Source organism: Acomys russatus, chromosome 18, assembly GCF_903995435.1.
Source record: "Acomys russatus chromosome 18, mAcoRus1.1, whole genome shotgun sequence".
NCBI classification, from domain to species: domain Eukaryota; kingdom Metazoa; phylum Chordata; class Mammalia; order Rodentia; family Muridae; genus Acomys; species Acomys russatus.
In genome coordinates, this window is record NC_067154.1 from 61,535,306 (window position 1) to 61,554,707 (window position 19,402).

The 19,402-nt window shown below is 47.1% G+C and overlaps 1 pseudogene; it reads left to right on the plus strand.

Moving 5' to 3' along the window:
- The first annotated feature begins 8,441 nt into the window (after positions 1-8,441).
- Positions 8,442-18,789, plus strand: LOC127202347 (ATP synthase subunit g, mitochondrial-like; annotated as a pseudogene).
- The last annotated feature ends 613 nt before the right edge of the window (positions 18,790-19,402 follow it).

The window sequence follows — 19,402 nt, forward strand, 5'->3', positions numbered from 1 at the left end:
AGACATGCTGGTATAAGCTACAGATACAAAGAATAAAATTAGTATTCGAGAAACGAATATGTCATATCTATGTTTTATTTGTCTCTTCTCTATAAATGTGTTAACATACCATGACCAAGGAAACTTATAAAAGAAAGCATTTACTTGGGCTTACAGCTTTGGAGAGTTAGAGTCCATGGTAGCAGAAACAGGTAGGAGCTCATGTCTGGAACCACAAGCAAGAAGCTGAGAACCCACTGGGCATAGCACACCTCTTCCAACAAGCATGCCTCCTAATCCTTCCCAAACAGTTGCACCAACTGGGGACCAAGTATTCAAACGCATGAGCCTCCGGGGGCCACTCTCATTCAAACCAACACACATGGGGAAAAAAACCAAATTATCTTCCACATAACATTTAAAATAAAATATTGGTAGACTAATTCTTGTTTTCATGTGTAATACCCAATACTAAAATAAGTTTGGAAGTAAGAGCCTCATCTATTAAATCAATAACCAGTGTATTACCTCTTTCTGCGCTGATTTCCAGGTGTCATACGATGCCTCTGCCGGGACTCCCCAAAACTTACACCAACGCTTTCCTGCCTTTTAATTCTTTCTTTTTTCTCCCGAGACTGGGTTTCTCTATGTAGCCTTTGCTGTTCTAGACTCGCTTTGTAGACCAGGCTGGCCTCTAACTCACAGCGACCTCCCTGCCTCTGCCTCCCGAGTGAGTGCTGGGATTAGAGGTGTGCGCCACCACCGCCCAGCTTAACTCTTTAATCAACAGAGAGAATGAACCTGTTCCTGCATCCTAGGTGGAAACCAATCTACGAGAAGTTTCATTCTCAACACCTCAGTTTCTTTCCTTTATTCTGAGTTGGGGTTCCAAGTGCGGAGATCTGTGAGCTTGCTTTCTCCCCTTCCCCCTTTTATTTTCATATCGCAGGATCAGAAGTACTGTTTTCTGCCTGCACCACAGGGAGAGAGGAATCTGTGAGGAGTCTGCCACAGCTGTTTCCAGGGAGGGAAGAGGCTATTTCTTACCTCAATGTGCATCTAGTTATTCTGTGGAAGTGCCCTCTAGTGCTTTTTTGAAGTAGAGAGATAGTAAAGGCAGGGGTGAGAGTGGGGACGATGCCCCACAGCCTGGGGGGAAAGGTGTGGATGCAGATATCCAAACAGGACACCTACACTGGCCACCCGTGCCGAGCTGTGGGCAGCAGTGCAGATGCACTTCTGTGAGAATTCAGGTTAATTGCTCCTAAAATTATACTGAGGGTTTTTTTTTTTTTTTTCATTCTTTGTTGTCTAAAGGAAATATTGTAGGGAATTCTGCAATTAACTGCTTAATGAAGAAGGCAAAATCAAGAGGCCCCTAGAAAGAGTGATTTTCCTTTGCTGGCAAGCTCTGCCCTCTTTGGAGTCACTATATACAGAGGCAAGAGGATATTTATGGATCTCTCCTCACTTGTGATGCCGTCACTACTGGTTTGGGGCAAATGTGCGTGTCCTGCTGTCGAAGGGTTGATGTGTCTTGCCTGAAGTCTTGGTCCTTAAGAATATGGCTGTTTTAAAAGACAGCGTCCTTAAGGGTGGTAACTAAGATTAACCGAGATCCTTAGAGGGACTCCTGGCCTAGTATGACTGGTTTCCTAGGATAGGAGGGGGATCATGTGACAACACAATGAAAGAGTGGCCATGCACAAGCCAAAGAGAGACACCCCACTTTGACCTCAGATTTGCACAATGCAAATAACAAACGTTCATTGCTCAAACACCCAAACTGATGCCTGTTCCAGCCTCCCTAGCAAGCCAATCAGGCCAAGCGGCCATTCCCAGCAGGCCACAGAAGCTCCTCCTCTCACCTTCAACAAGCCCCCTGCTGGGACAGTCTCTGCACTAACCCCACCCTTAAACCGTAGAAAGGAGCTCACTTAGCCCAGGCTGCCCTCAGCCTCACTGAGTAGCAGAGGCTGAGCCTCCCTGTGCTGGGAGCACAGTGTGTATCACATGGCCTCATAGTTTCAAGCTCTGAATGCCAACAGGTAGAAAGAAACAGCGCTATGCAGGGTCTTACGTAATAGATTAAGTAGCTATTGGTAACAGCAAAGAGAACAAAGAGTCCAGGTGTTCATAGGTAAAGACAATGTGGTGTGTGTGCCTTGAAAAAGAAACAAAATTGGATACATGCTGCACCGTGGATGAACCTAGCCAGGTGGCGGTGGCGCACCCCTTTAATCCCAGCACTCGGGAGGCAGAGGCAGCTGGATCACACTGAGTTCAAGGCCAGCCTGGTCTAGAGAGTGAGTTCCAGGACAGGCAGGGCTACACAGAGAAACCCTGTCTCCTGAAAAAAACAAAAACTTTAAGTGAAAGAAGTCAGGCATAAAAGAACAAATACTATGTTAGTCCCTGGCTATGAGGTTTGTAGAATATGTAAAATTTTAGAGATAGAAAGTAGGTCAGGGTGAGCTGAGCATGGGTGGGGGAGGGGAGGGTGGGTAAGAGTTTCATATGGGACAAAACGTTTTAGAGACACGGGAGACCGTTGCCTAATATTATGGATGAATTAACATCACAGGACTGCACACTCAGAGGAGCAAAGTGGAGCAGGGACAGGAGGGGGGCACGGGAGGGGGGATAGACGCAGTAAGACAGTTAATACGGCAAGTTGTATGCTTAGTTTATGATAATTTTTTAAAAGTCAAAGGAACAAAAGCAAGCAAGCAAGGAAGGGAGCTGTGGCTGTAGTTCAGTTTTCTAGAGTCTTAGCCTGTCAGGCATGAAGTCCTAGGTTCAACTCCCAGAAACTAGGTGTGGTGGTGCATGCCTGTAATGCCAGGACTCAAGAGGTAGAGGCAGGAGGGTCAGAGTTCAAGGCTGCTGGACTAGTTTGCTTACTGTAGCTGTGATAAAAGACTGTGGGCCAAAAGCAAGTTGGGGAGGAAAAGCTTTATTTGGCTCACATGTCCAGGTCACTGAGAGGTCAGGGCAGGAGCTTGAGCAAGGACAGAGAGAGCAGGATCCGTGGAGAGGCACTGCCTACTTACTGGCTTTCCCCAGGCTTGCATTCAACTGCAGCTCTCTCTCTCTCTCTCTCTCTCTCTCTCTCTCTCTCTCTCTCTCTCTCTCTCTCTCTCTCTTACTGGCTTTCCCCAGGCTTGCATTCAACTGCAGCGCTCTCTCTCTCTCTCTCTCTCTCTCTCTCTCTTTTTCTCTTTTTTAAATTAATTTATTCAGAATACAACTCAATTGTTATCTCATCACTTATATCCTCCCATTTCTCCCGCTTTCACCCTATTCCCCTCTCCTAGGTCTATGACTGAGGGGGACCTCCTCCCCCACTACATGGTCATAGGCTATCAAGTCTCATCTTGGTAGCCTGCTTACCACGGAGAAGTGGTCGGATATGGGGCACCAGAGTTCATGTCAGAGTCAGTCCCTGCTCTCCACACAACTGTGGAGAATGTCCTGTCCATTGGGTAGATCCGAGTAGGAGTTTGATGTTTACTATTGTATTGTCCTTGGTTAGTGCAATGGCTTGAGCAGACCCCCCTGGGCCCCGATCTACCCATCACATTGTTCTTCTTGTAGGTTTCTAGGACCCTCTGGGTCCTTCTATTTCCCTCAACTGCAGCTCTTAACCGGGATAGCTCGCCTAGAGGCGGCACCGCTCACAAGGGCCTGGGCCCTCCCACATCCATCCACAATCAGGAAAATGCCACACAGGCGCTGGGGAGACTCAGCGTTTGAGAAAACTTATTCTCGCGGAGGACCTAGGCTCAAATCCCAGCACCCACATGGTGGCTCAAGCTGTCCATAGCTGGAGTTTTAGGGGCTCCAACACCTGCTTCTGATCTCTGTGGGCCCCAAGCATGCATATAGTACACATCACACACTCAAGCAAAACCCTCACAGACATAGAGTAAATCGTACATCCCCTCCCGGTGACTCTAGTTTATGTCAAGTTAACAAAAATTAGCTGCCTACTTTATCCCTCTCTCTCTCCTTCTGCAGCACTGACGTCTCCGTGTGCTTCGGGGGCAAGACTGAGGATGTCTGACATACCATCAGAGGACACAGGCAAGACAAGGAACATGGTTACGCCTTGGTTGTAACCAACCCACCAGTTACTGGCTGTGTTGCTTACACAGCCAGGTAGAACTCTACTGCCTCTGCTCGGCTGGCTCCCCGCAAGGTCGACAAGCAGAATCAACAGCAGTTTGTGGAGAGTGTGGTGCTCAGGGCTGGAGACCTTTCAGAGGGACGTGGGATTGACACGCTCAGTGAAAGCATGCTTGCTGTAGGAGCCACATTCAGCTGGTCGGGCTCAGAGGCATGCTTGCTGAGGTCACACAGTCCGAGTGGCTGACCGAGATGTGCTGCTCGATCTCAAGGTGTGTCACTAAGGCAAGACCCCTGACTGAACAGATGTGAACCTGGCTCTGGTGGCCTCTTTTCTTCTTATGGTTTATAGGGCTCTGATTTTCAGATGTAATCCATGGAGAGTGCCCATCTGGCTGTTAAATACAAACAAAACCACACAAAATTTACCATCTTCTTCTTACGATGCATAGTGGTGAATGCCGGCTTCAAGATGAACGTAGTACATCTCCGTCTGCTTCAGGCCTTTTGTGAGATTCATATGACACAAAAATCACTGCCGATGTCTGGGTGAAGGAAGGAAGAGTTGTGGGGACCCACTGATACTAATGTCCCTTGTTGCCTGGGGCCCCGAAGGGCTGCTGTTATCTGTAAACTTCTCAGTGTCCCACGACAAGATGTCTGTCAACCTGCCATCACAAAGGTGGAGAACCCTGGGACAGAGTGCTCAAGAGTTAGCACCTTGTCACCGTACCTCCCACGACATGACATGTTTGATTGCTCCAAACACACAGCAGACCCCAACATAAAGGAGCCACAGATAGGCCGAGCTCAGGCTACAAACAGGGAAGACAGCGGGGGCACATGGCCAGAACACACATGGTTTTTCTTGGGGGTTGGTCTGATGTGTTTTGATGCTAATTAGTAAAAAAGTCATCACCTGGGCAGGGCAAATGAGATAGGTGTGACTAAGGTTCCTGGCTAAGGTTCCTGGGCTGGGAGAGACAGAGAATCTTGGGAAGAGGAGAGTTCTGAGGAGCAGAGAGGAAAAAAAGGTTGTGCTGCCATGGAGGAGAAACACATGGCCGGCGTGGATGGAGATTTGGCTCAGATGAAAAACATTAGCAAGTATTTGGGATTATTGATGGGAGGCAGCTTGATAGAAGTTATTAGAAACAGATGGCATGGGATTGGGGCAGGGATCCCATGCCTGCCCCAATGTGGGAAGCAGTTTAGAGGATTAATATCTGCCCCGCCCCAGGTTAACTAAGGCTATTTTTTAAAAAAGATTTATTTATTTATTATGTATACAATGTTCTGCCTGCAGGCCAGATCTCATTATAGATGTTGTGAGCCACCATGTGGTTGCTGGGAATTGAACTCATGACCTTTGGAAGAGTAGCCAGTGCTCTTAACCTCTGAGCCATCTCTCCAGCCCCTAAGGCTATTTTAAAACATAACAGGTGTCTGTATCTTGATTGCTAGCGGGTTATACTGCCGTAATAATAGTAATGGTAATTAAAAACAACAGGTTTTTCTGGGAGCATCTGTCTATGACCCTCACTCCTGTCAAACAAGAAGTTTTCTTGAGAACCAGGCATAAGATTAAACATCAACAGAAACAAAAGCCGACATCGAGGCAAGCCAACCATCCAATCTATCTGGCAAAGGGTCAGATCAAGGGGAAACTTTGAGAGATGTTTATGCCAAATGTATCCAGGATAGAAAACTACTCTAAGGAACTCTGTTGCAGAGAGAGGTAGGAAGCAGCTTCCACCCATCAGGGATGTAACCAGCACACCAGGCTGCTGCTGGAGCTCAGCAAGGCCTCCAGAGATGCTCCTGGGAGGCCGGAGTCCTGGACAGCTCACTAGGTTTGCAGAGAAAACCAGACCCTTGTAGCACAGCCACGCACACCAGGGAGAAAGGGTCAAGCAAGAGGAGTAGATAATGACCAGGAAATTACTTCTGTGGGGGGAGGGGAGGGAGGGAGGGAGGGAGGGAGGGAGAGGGTGGAGACTGGGGATGTCCCCATGTACAGGTGAGGCAATGCTGGACCAGTGACCCCACTAGGGGGCAATAGAGTTCTCTGCCTGAGGGCACGGGTTCTGCCTCAGCTGGTTTCAACCTGTTTCTCCACTTCACAAAGGTGACCTCAAAACCTTTCTTTCTGGGCTCTGAGCTCCTATAAATGGAAAATTATAATGGTATGGACATTGCAGATTTATGGTAGATAATAGGAGTCTATAGGCATACATGTACACATTCCACGCTAACTTGTGTTACTTGGTTATCTATGTTACCATGTTACTATGTTTGTGACTATCGGAGGAGACGCCCCCCGCCCCCCTTGCGTATGTGCATCGGAGTATGGATGTGCTGCAGGGCGAGGGAGTCGCTGAGCAAAGCCTGGCCAGTGTTACTCACCCAGGTGTCTGAGGTATGAAAATCACTTGGGGAATAAGGTGCCGCAAGGCAGACCAGGCAGGGGCACCCACCTCTTCCTCTGGCTTTAATCTTTATCTCCTCCATTTAAACTAATACTTAAATGTGGTAAATACACACAACATAAAAGTTGCCACCAACCATTTTTAGTGTAGAGCATTAATTAGAGTCGAGGTCGAAAACAGGGCCCAGTTATAACCTTTAGCGCTTGCCCCTAGCTACCTTCCTCTGCCAGCCGCGTCTCCCTCTCCATGGATTCCACATCCTGCCAAGACAGGGCCACCAGCTGGGGGCCAAGTGCTGAAGCACCCGAGGCCTCCTCGGGGACATTTCACACTCTGTCACACAATAGTCCCCAGCCCCATTGCTCCTGCAGCTTTAGGAGTGTTAGTTAGCTTGTCTGTATTTCTGAAAACGCCGACGGAGCCGTTCTCTGTGCCTCCAAAGGGAGTAGAGTGTGAACTAACCCGCCTGGAAGAGAGCGGCTTCCATTATGGAAGTTGAGACTTTAATGTGGAATAAAAAAGAGTGTGTGTGTGTGTGTGTGTGTGTGTGTGTGTGAGTGTGTGTGTGTGTGCGCGCGTGTGTGTGCGTGTGTGTTTCACACCAGCCTGCTTCCCTCATTCACAGTGCCTGCAGACATCTCAGTGTACCTTGCTCCACTTGGACCTCAGGCCAGTGAGTGACATCACAGTCATAACCAGACGAAAGGTGGAGAAAACGAGAGAAGGCAAGCACGCTTCTGTTTTCTTTTGCTCTGCAGCAGCCTGGGAACAACACAAGGAGTGCAGCCGACTCCCCCAGAGAACCAGGGTGCTGGGGAGCCCTGCTGCTGGCTCCTTCAGGTGGCAGGAGCTCTCTGTTCTGGGCTCCCATTTCTAGTTGCTAGCTTAGGAACAAGCTGGCACCGTGAGTGTTCCCAGAGAGAGGACTTGATATTTGTACAGCTTCTGTACTGAGAGAACGGCGGCAGCAGCAGGGCCCTGTGCAAAGGCTGGTAGCAGTGTCTTTTTTTAAATGTTTGTTAATGTAGCTAATACTCAGGAAAGTCCCCAGAGACGAGTGTTGTTTCCCCACCACTCCTGAGGACCCAAAGGCCCTGCTCTGTGAGGGAGCGAGGGGAGCTTGGTGTCTGCTGGGGAAGGAGAGTCACTCCTGGGGAGTAGCCATTGGTGGGGTACCGATGCATGCCCTGGCGGATGACTCCCCCCAACACTCGTGAGCATGTGGGCGGCACCAACAAGACTCAGACTGTTAGCAACCAAAAGGAAAAGATGAAGTTGAGAGGTACCAGGAACTGTCTCAGTAGGGAATAGGTCTTTGGGGACGGGAGTTCTTGAAGCGTCTGTGGACAAGGATTCGGTGGTGACAAACAGAGACAAACAGAGGCAGTTTGAGTCTGAGTGTATTTTGCAGGCAAGCAGTCTAGATTTTTATACATATTTTTTTGAAACAGGGAGTGTTGGAGTAAGGTTAGGAGAAAGAATAGAGACAGAATGTGCCAACTCAATGAGGAAAAAGGAGGCTGCAGTCAACTACTCCTGGCAGGAACATCGGAGCCGGTCCAGGAGGCTGTCTCTGGGCAGGGGCTGTTGCGAGGGGTCATCACAGAGAGAAGGCCACGGGGTAGGGACACCAGGAGAAGTTGGAGGAAAGTGGTGCTAGGCAGGCATGATCAAATATATTATATAAATGTGTGACATTTACTAAGAATAAATAATAACAAGGACTGAAGAGACAGCTCAGAGGATCCAGGTTAAAAATAAACAAATACTTAAAAAAAATAGTAAGCAGGAATGTCACTGTGAACAGGAAGAGCGAAAAGAACAAGTGCGGGAACAGACAGGTGAAGGACCTCAGAAACTCCAGCTGCGGAGCCCGGGGCTCAGGCCGGAAGCCAGGCTCCAGGCATGGCACTTCACCACAGCGCTCACCGCTCGCTCTCCCCCGAGGCTGAGGAGATGCCTAGACCGCATCGCAAGGTGCATGTGCAATATACATGTCTAGAACGGTCACTCTGACAGAACGGCAAGGTGCATGTGCGACATACACGACATAATTATCTGTGTATAGAAGATGTGTGTGACATAATTCAAATGTACGATACCAATGTATAAACCATTTCTTTTAATATCGTTATTGAGGCACTGACTTTCTCAGGCCTGGTGCGAGTCCCGGCTAGAATTGCTGCTCTGTTGTTTTGTTTTGAAACAGGGTCTTTCATAGCCCAGGCTGGCCTTGAGTGGCTATAATCTTCTTGCCTTTACCTGATGAGTCACGTAATCGCAGGCAGGTGCTAGGACACCGAGTTCATGAGGTGATTCAGAAGAGATCAAAGCCTTGCTAGGCAAACGCTCTACGGCTTAGCTTCAGGCTCCGCCCTGAGCTGAAAATGGAACAAACTAGTAGAAAGGAAAGCTCCAATGCGTGTTTGCTTGGAATCATTTTTCAAGCTTTCCTTGAACTTTCTGTTTTGTTTGAGACAGAGTATCTGTGTACATGTTTCTCACAGGCTGGCCTTGAACTGGCTATGTAGATGAGGCTGGCCTCGAACTTGCAGTCATCGTCTTGCCTCTGTCCCTCTCCCCGAGGTGTTGGAATTACAGCTATGTACCACTCTTTCTTGACCGGCCCTGCTTCGTTCTCCCGAAGGCCTTGGGATTATAAACAAGTGCAATTATGCCTGCCTTAAAATAACTTTTTAAAAATAATAATACCTTTTACTTAAAAACCAGGTAGATAGTTCTCCTTGCCAAACCAACCTTTGGATTTCTTAGCAAATCGAGGTGGATTCCCCCTTTTTCCCTCCTCTAGAAGTCAAGAGTCAAGGGTTAGCTAGAATTGACAAGTTACCATGGTAAATGTATCCCAATCAAAGGCTTTTATACTTCTAGTCTCTGGGGTAAACTCATACGGCATTTAAGCTCCGTAAGTGTCAGAACAGCAAGGAATACTGGAGAGGATTTACAATAAAATGAGCTAGTGATCTAAGGGTTGAAAAGTTACAGAAATATTTAGTCTGGAGAAGAGAAGGCTAAAAGGCAGGCATTTGGAAAACGTAATTCAAGTAAATGAATAGAGGAGTCAGAAAGTTCCTGAGCAGATGCCCAAGTCTCTGTGAGCATCAGCAAAGGGAACTCAGTGAGGGGCAGAACCATCACCAGCCACGGCATGGTTTACCCCAGGTCCGGTCCCAGCACCGAGGCCGGCAGGACACATTGGTATGCACACTCGCTGCCCTGGGACCCCACACAGGGTCTACATAAGCCCTGCTCTCCACCTGGCAGGTAGCCCAGGGAAAAAAATCTAATTCACAACAAGCCAAACATCTGCTGGCTCCCCAAAGCCAGGCTGCTATTCTGCTTGTTCTTTGTGGCTATGGGCTGGGTTCTCTCTGTTTGACTACGCCTTTAAAAGTCCTGCAGCCCCAGCAGGGATACAAAGCATGTGATGAATCCGAGAGTTGTTTGGCTCTCGGGTCTTAATCACTTCTGGATTCTACATATATATGACCTCAGTGTTATATAGAAGGGATTCTCACAGCAGACTTGCCAACACTCTCCTGGAACACAAGTCATCTCTCAACACATGTGTACATCCATGGGCGACAGGGACTGGAGGGTCCAGGACCCACCCAAGAGGAAAGTCTGAGAAAGTACCGTAGAAAGCTGAGGCCAAGCCCTGTCTGGCAGTAGACACTATCTGGGGAGGGCTGTGACTGGCTAGTGTCACCAGCCAGAGAGCATCATGACATGTACTTGGTTCCATTGCAGAGCGGTAGGCAAACGGGCCTTCTATTTGGAGATCCAAGTTCATAGGCACCAACTTTCAGCACGGAGGTCAGTAAGGCCGGCGTTCCAAGGCAGGGCACTAGTAATCAAAGGAAATGGGATCGTGTGTGAGAGTTTTCCAGAGAAACAGAACGAATGGTGTGGTGTGTGGTGTGTGTGGGGTGGGGTGGGGGTGGGTGGGTGGGGGAGTATGGTCAGGAGAGAGAGAGACAGAATTTCAAGAATTTCAGGAATTGGCTACAAGGTCTGACAAGTTCAAAATCTGTGGGTCTGAGAGACTGAGGTTGATGCAAGAGAGTTCAAGGCCAGTCTGGGCTAGACCCTGCCTCAAAAAATGAATAATAAAACAACAAACAAAAACTCCCAAACTCAAACATCATAAGCCAGCTGGGGGCTGCAGCGACGGGTCAGTGGTTAAAGCACATGCTGCTTTTGCGGAGGACCCAGCTTCAGCTGCCAGCTCCATGTACGGTGCCTCACGACTGAAGCACCAGTTCTGAGGAGAACCAACACCCTTCTCTCACCTGTCCTCGCACCAGGTGCATACATAGTGCACATACATACATGCAGGCAAAACATTCATACACATAAAAAGAAAATGAGCCAGGTGTCGTGGCTCACACCTTTAATCCCAGCACTCGGGGAGGCAGAGGCAGTGGATCTCTGTGAGTTCAAGGCCAGCCTGGCCTACAAAGCAAGTCTAGGACAGCCAAGTATACACAGAGAAACCCTGTCTCGAAAAACAACAACAACAACAAAACCAAGACAAAACAAAATTAATAAGTCTAAAAAAAAAATTAAGGGAAAAAACCCCATACAAGCTGGGTCTGGTGGCACATGCCTGCCATCTTAGCACTTAGGAGGTAGAGACAGGAGGATCAGGAGCTCAGGGTTAGCCTCAGCTACACACAGGTTTTGAGTGTAGCCTGGGCTGCATGGCCTCCCAGGGGTGGGCACCTTCACAGAAACAACCCAACCGGATGCATCTGAGCAAAGGGCTGCTACTGCAGCCTCAGCAAGTTGATATGAAAGTTGTCATCACAGCCGTTACAGTCGGTGGAGTCGCAGTGTGACTGTTGACACACCTGAGAAGAAGGACTTTGGCTGGAGGACTGCCCGTGTCAGGTTGGTCTACGGGTGTGCGTAGGGGACTTCTTTAAGATTACTGGTTGATGTAGGCGAGCCCAGCCCACTGTGAGCAGTGCCATCCCTGGGCAGCTGGGACTGGGATGCATACTACAGATGAGGGCTGGGCGTGGTGGCGCACGCCTTTAATCCCAGCACTCGGGAGGCAGAGGCAGGCGGATCGCTGTGAGTTCTAGACCAGCCTGGTCTACAAAGTGAGTCCAGGACAGCTAAGGCAAACACAGAGAGACCCTGTCTCGAAAAACCAAAAATAAAAAGAAAGAAAGAAAGAAAGAAAGAAAGAAAAGAAAAAGAAAAACGAGAAAAGAAAAAAGAAAAAAAAAAAAAGGAGATTAGGAAGCCAGGAGGAGCAAGCCAGAAAGTAGCACCTTTCCATGTTTCAGGTGTCCTTCCAGCCCAGGCTTCTTGCGTGATTGCCTGTAACCTGTGAGCCAAATGCTCCCTTTCTTCTGAATATCACATTGGGATAAAGCTTTGTTATTTATTCAGAATTAAGGTTATATATGATTACATTGGTATAGATCTTTATATACTGATATGAAATTAAAATGATAGTTTAGTTACAACATGCTATGTATTAACTCTTGTTGCGGTATTGTACCTAGGTGATTCTTTTTTCTTTTCTTTCTTTCTTTTCTTTTCTTTTCTTTTTTTTTTTTTTTTTTTTTTTTCTTTTGCTTCAAGACAGGGTTTCTCTGTGTTATCTTAGCTAACCTGGACTTGCTTTGTAGACCAGGCTGGCCTCAAACTCACAATGACCCTCCTGCCTCTGCCTCCCGAGTGCTGGGATTAAAGGTGTGTGCCACCACGTCTGGTGCCCCAGGTGATTCTTAAGGATGTAGAGTTAAGTTCTAGTCCTTTTAAAAGCTACTATTACAAACTGCTTAGGATAAGAAAGTAATACAAGTTAATATTTAGTCATTTGAACTCATGGTCATGTCATATACTAGTCTAGCTTATTATGGAAATATTCTTCCTAGGTTGAACAGATAGTAAGTAGCTAGAAACAAGCAACACTGCCCTTTAGATGAACTAAAATATACACAGACAGTCTTCAAACACCTCAGAGACTTACAGAATATGGCATTTAAAGATGCTTTTTTATTATTTTAAGGATTCTTCAACAGTGAGACATGGCAGCTCCTTGCGGCAGCCCCCTTTTACCTCGAGGAAGACGATGAGCATCAGATATCTCCTTATGGAGTTTGCTTTCACGTGGCAGGCTGCCACTGGGCAAGAAGCTGCCCTTGCTTCAACCGCTGATGGTATGCTGTCCAAAATGGACAAACTTGGATGCAGGGAAGCAGACTGCCAAGCTTTGCAAGGACAAGGTAGGTAGACCTTCATAGTTCCTGTTTCACAGGAAGGTCTGTCAGATGTTCTGGGCCAGAGGGTGGAAGATTGATGCTCCAACATTATAGAGGAGTTTGGGGGCCTGTTTAAGCAGCCAGCTTTCTTTGTCATTCCTATAGCTTTGGAAGCTGCCTGTTCTGCACTTCCTGATGGAGATGAAGACTAGATAGTTATAGTCTCACAATTAAGCTTAAGCTGTTTAGGAATTTAGATGTTTTTATGTCTATGAAGCTGTTATTAGGTTGGTAGTGCAACCTATGCTAGAAAATGATTTAGGTACGGAATTCCAAACTCGCCAAGATAGGATAGACAGTAGAGTACTTTCTTCAAAGTTGTAAAATACATATGGGCTGGACATTGTGAGTGTAAATCTTCCTGATTGTTTCGTAATTGTTATTGTGTATAGTTTACTATTGTAAGAGAAAGAAAGTTTATTGGACTAAAAGGGGGAGATGTAGGTATAACCTTTTGTGTACTGTATAGATTCTTCACCTGTCAATAAATAACTGATTGGCCTATAGCTGAGGCTGGAAATAGGAGCAAGGAGCTCTAGTAGAGAAAGAGTGAATGCTGGGATAGAGTAAAGCGCATGGAGAACTCCCCTGGGGACACTGAGGAGGACAGACGCATGAAACCTGAGCAGAGGTATCCAGCCATGTGGCCTAATGTAGAACAGAATAAACAGGATATTAGTTATGAGCAAATAAGGGAACGCACCTAGCTGTATTGGCCTGGGGTTTTGTGAACACATTTAAGTCTTAGAGTCATTATTTCAGGGAACAAGGACATGGGTGAAAAACACGGGTCACAGAAAACCCCTTCCTCACTGGGGAGTAGAGCTAAAACACATTCTTGCTCATGGTTGAGCAGAGGACACAGATGACAGCAGGGTGACCACCGCAGATCACGTCTAAACTGCTTAAGGGCAGTACAAAGACCAAAGAAGCTTAAGGAAGTGACGTCCGGCAGACGTCACAGTGAGCAGGGATTTCTAACTTTTTCCTTCCTAGCTGGGCCCAGTCCCCGAACGGCAGGCTCACACAGAGCTCAGAGTGACTACGGCAAGGTGGGGCTGTGGTGAGCTGGTGTCACATTAAGGACTGAAGACACAGGAGGTTTCTCTTGAAGTAGCTTGACCAACCGTGCCCCCAAGTTTGAATTCTCCTCTTCTCTCCCTGTATTTCGCTCTGTCTCTAACGAAGGCATTGCTCAGCATTCACCGAATAGCACAGAAAAACATGGCATGGAGGAGCAAAGCGTTCTTTATAGAATCCTTAGCAGAGTTGCAGAAGTTCTGTTACTGCTTCCAGGTGAACCACTTGCAAACAGACTCTCTCAACCTATATCCACATAGTTTTTCCCCAACATTTATGATAGAATGATAGATATTTACTGTTTAAAGTTACCACTTTAAGCAGACTGCAGGCTGCTTTTAACAGATGATTACCACAACACACACCTGCACACATACATTGCTCAGTCAGAGGCAGGGCAGAGCATGTAACTTAAGATTAAAGCTATGCTTAAATTACGGTTGTAAAAACTGATTGCATGGGAGAGCCAGGCCGTAAGGATGACTACACTGTTTTCTTGCTTGTGTTCTTACGTTGTCCTTTAGTCATCTTGCTAACTCTGATGTTGGGAGGTGGCTTCTGGTGTCCTTTACTAGTGTTCTCCAGTTCTTGCAGTCTGTGGCTCCCAGTCTGAACCCTGGTCTCCATGCAGTAGATCAGATACAGTGTGTGATAGGCGCCACCATCTTGGAAACCTACACTGTTTTCTTAAAGGCAGGTTAACTTTGAACAGGCTGAGTTCACAGTAGGACAGCAGGTTCAGGCTGAGTTCACAGTAGGACAGCAGGTTAAGTACATGGTCTTAAACGATCTCAACTTTACTGTGAAAACTGAAAAAAAAAATCAGTCTTTTGGGGGGCCAAGAAATATTTTAATGAGAAATATTCATATCATCATACGAGCCATGAAACCACAGCTGAAACTTGGTTGGCACTCATGCAGGGAAATGTCTCCCTGTGCAGAGTCACTTCTGGAATGGTGGCATCGCTGCAGAAGAGCATGGCGAAGCAGGTGACGGCTCGGCTATGACACACCGTGCTTACCGAGGGAAACGTCTCAGCTTAGTTTTTAACCTGGATAGAAGTTAAGGGAGAAGAAAGTTAAAATAGCCAAATGCAAACAGAATTAGACATGTAAAAATTCGAGAAAAAGCCGGGTGTGGTGGTATACACCTTTAATCCCAGCCCTAGGGAGGCAGAGGCAGGCAGATTGCTGTGAGTTCAAGGCCAGCCTGGTCTACAAAGAGAGTCCAGGATGGCCAAGATAACATAGAAAAATCTTGTCTCAAAAAAAACCAAAAAAAAAAAAAAAAAAAAAAAATTAGAGAAAAAGACGACAGTAGTAGAGTCTCAGAGCTACCATGAAATGTCATAAGCAGGGTGGCCTCAGGCAATGGAAATTTGTTCTTTGATGGTTCAAAATCAAGGTGCTGACAGGGCCGCACTGCCTCTGAAATCTGGTGGGGGAGGTACATAGCTTGCTTCTTCTTAGCTGCAGGGATGGCCTGCAATTCTTCATTCTGGGCCTTCCTGTGTCACCACACGCCTTTCCCCTCTGGGGACCTGTGGCTCTTCCCACAAGAACACCGGTCAGATTGGTTGACGTCTGACCTCATCTAAACTATTTGTATGTGCCGCAGCCCTGATGCCGAAGAAGATCACTTTACCAGGGACATGGACATGACTTGCAGGGACCTAGTTTAAAATGTCACACTAAAGGCGCACAAGACGCAGACACATGTAATCTCAGCTCATGGCAGCCAGAGGCAGGAGGATCAGAAGTCTGAAAGAAGTCAGGTACGCAGTGAGACTCCACTTCAAAAACAAGCAAGCAGGCAAACGAACCGCCCAAACGCCGTCCCATCACAGTGCGTGTCAGTTCTTTTACTATCTGAAGTGAAACTCAAAATTGCTATAGTTTCAATAATCGTCGCAACACCCTCATTTTGATACACAGGAAAGACACTAATGGTGAAATGATACACCGCCTGATGTATAGATGTTTGGGTGTGATGACAGTGGGCAACAATGCCTGTACCCACTTATGGGCAAGCCAGGCTATATGTGAAATTTGAGATGAGACACCTGGGCACCCACAATGAATATAAAAAAAAAATGAAAGAGTCAAGGATGATGCATAAAGGAATAAAAACCAGTATCACATCTAGTACCAACAGGTCAGATATGCTCACATGTGCCCCTGGAGACAACTCACCTCCCAGACTGTGTGGCACACACGGAGGGATGAATGTGGTAGCCCCGCAAACATGACGGGCTGGCTCTGAGTAGCTTCAAAACTGCTCTGTACTGTGAAGAGCATAGTGATGCAGCTTCATAGACAACTTGGTTTCCTGCTCTGGAACTGAGGTCGGGGAGGCAAGGAAGAAGATATGAGGTACCCAAGGAAAACTGCCCTTGTGGCCACATCACCAGACGGTGAGAGTGTCCCTGTGTGTTGCGTCCACTAACTATGCCCAAAGCCAAGGGCTCGGGTAGGAAAGTTGGCTTAGCAGTTAAGAGCACTTGTTCCTGGAGAGGACCTGATCTGGCTCCCAGCACTTACACGCAGCTCCAGCTCAGGGGATCTGATGCCCTCCCCTGACCTCTATTGGCACCGGACACACACAGGATGCACACACAGACACACAAGTGGAATATTTACACACATTAAAAAAATACAAAAATTTTAAAAATAGGGTGCCACGTCACTTCCCCAAATGCCACACAGGTGTACTTACAAAGGGTGTGTGCGCCCAATGACCATGTCTTCATTATGGTATCATCTATAGTGTGGCTTTGACCTTCCCTCCCCACCTTCTTTGGGCTTTTTAAGATGATCATGAGGAGAAACAGCCTAAACAGGAGATCTGGTCCACCATGGTGTAGGGGGAAGTGTCACCTCACCTCATGAGTAAGCCACTCACCTTATAGACGTAATAACATTTAAAAATTTACAACACAGAGCCCAGAGCACCGCCTCCCTCCTTCCGGTCAGCCCACTCTAATCTCTTTGAAGTGCATGAATCACTTTAATAAAATGCTAAGAAGATTAGAACCGAGGTGACACCTTCACATGGTAATGGGAGCCCGCCATGCATGTGGGCATGGGCTCCATTTCGGGAACTTAAAAAGAACCCTGGAGACCACATCCTTTGCAGTGTGGTAGGAGACAGGTAAAATGGAAAGTAAAGGGGGCTCCAGAAAAGCGCTGTGGTGTGTGCTGCAGGACACGGGGGAAAAGGTCAGACCACTCTAACGTGCCCTTAAAAACACCCACACCATAGTAGTATCCACACGTGATTTTCTCAGCTCAAAGGAAAATAAAATACTATTTTACAAACTCCTGAAAGGTGAATGCAGGATGCTACAGAAGATGGTCTGCAGTCTGCTGACTCTGAGTCTTTGCCACATCTAAGTGTTTTTTCTCAATAGTGGCCCTTAGCCTTGGGCTTGCTCCGCCTCTGGAGCCCTTAGCCTTGGGCTTGCTCAGCCCCTGGAGCTCTCAGGCCTGGGCTTGCCCTGCCTCTGGAGCCCCTCAGTTTGCTTACTTGTCTTTCAGGACGCGGCAGGGAATTGCCTCATGGAAGTGAGCCTTGACAGCTGTGGGAGTTAGTGGATAGATCCTCCTACCCGCGCCTTGTGCTGGCTTTCCCCAAAGCCCTGCATCTCAGTGGGTTAGGTTACGCTAACTCATCTCAGCCAACTAACTCCCTGTCCTCCCATTGGCGAAGTCTCCCAGGACCACTTCCCAGACAAAACCGGGTGTACGCGCCACTGTGTTCCACGAGTCTTGGAGAGATCCAGACTGAAACAGAAGGCAAGAATATGAAATACTTTACTTTGCAGGTGAAATGTAATGAGGTCCTAATTCTGTTGGGAGGAATGCCAATTACGTTTAATTGTCTTTGCAGTAGTTGTTCTGCCGTCCTGAAACCCTTTCCTCCTAACCCTTTATGTATGGCCACTGGGGATAATCTCAGACTCCCGGTTTGTTTGATACAGTGTCTCATTGTGTGGTCTGGGTAGCCTTGAAATGGATTGGCGGATCAGGCTGGCCTTGGCCTCGCTGAGATCCTCCAGCATGCTCGCACCAAGCCCAGCCAGTGACAGGCATGTTTACAGGAGGTCTAATGAAGATCTTAGCTAAATCTACTTTTAGTAATTACAATAACTGAGTCTTTTGAATCCCAAGTGGATTTTTTTTTAAAGATTAATAACATATCCTGAACAGAAGCTAACTTGTTATACCCGTTGTGAGTGGACTGTCTAGTTTGCTATTAGAAATACATTTTTAGCCAGGCGTGGTGGCACATACCTTTAATTCCAGCACCAGGGAGGCAGAGGCAGGCAGATTGCTGTGAGTTCGAGGCCAGCCTGGCCTACAAAGAGAGTGTAGGACAGCCAAGGCTACACTGAGAAACCCTGTCTCAAAAAAACCAGAAACCAAAACCAACCAAACCAAAAAAAAAAAAAAAAAAAAAAAAAAAAGAAAAGAAAAGAAAAGAAAAAGAAAAAAAGAAATACATTTTTAGGAACATTTAGCTGGTGGCTCCGGGAGACAGACCTTGAACCTTAGACCATCGCCAAGTTTGTTTGTAACTTCATAGAGAAGGGCTCCAGTGCTGGTAGCCACTGCTGTGACTTACGCGAAGCCTCAATTGGCCACATTTTGGCAGAATGCCAAGGCTGGGATGCCGCCCCTGCTCAACCCCTGCTGAAATCCCTACAGCTATTCAGGACATGAAAAAAATAATTCCAGGTGTTAAAAACGGTAGCTTCAAATAGCTTACAGTTAAAGAAGCTGTGCTGAACGGTTTGGTAGCCACTGAGGTACGGATGTGGTTTTATATTGGAGAGATCACAGGCAAACATAGCACTGTTGCCTATGATGTTTGAAGACCAATTTAAAAAAAGATTTATTTATTATTATGTATACAGTACTCTGCCTGCATGTACACCTGCACGGCAGAAGAGGGTGTCTGATCACAGTATAGATGGTTGTGAGCCACCATGTGGTTGCTGGGAATTGAACTCAGGACCTCTGGAATAGCAGTCAGTGCTTTTAACCTCTGAGCCATCTCTCCAGCCCTTAAGACTAATTTTTAACATCTAATTTTATTTGAGTTCTTATCTGAGGCGTCTTGGACCACGTGTACAAAGAGACTACTATCTGAATAAAGTACTAGCTGTGAATAGCAGTGTTTTCTCTGTAAAAAGAAAAAAAGAAAGAAAGAAAAGGAAAAAAACCAAACAAAAACATTTTTTAGATGTAGAGTTTTAGATTTCATTGCTTTCTAAAGTGACCTTAAAATTAACAGCGATGCAGCTGGAGAGGTGGCTCAGTGGCTAAGAGCACTGGCTGCGCTTCCGGAAGACCCTGGTTCGGTTCCTGGCATCACACGCACCGCATCTCCGGTTGCTCACAAGCACTTGCATCTCCGGTTCTAGAGGCGCTGCTGTCCTCTCCTGGCCTCCTTCGACACCAGGCACACACACGGTGCACATACAT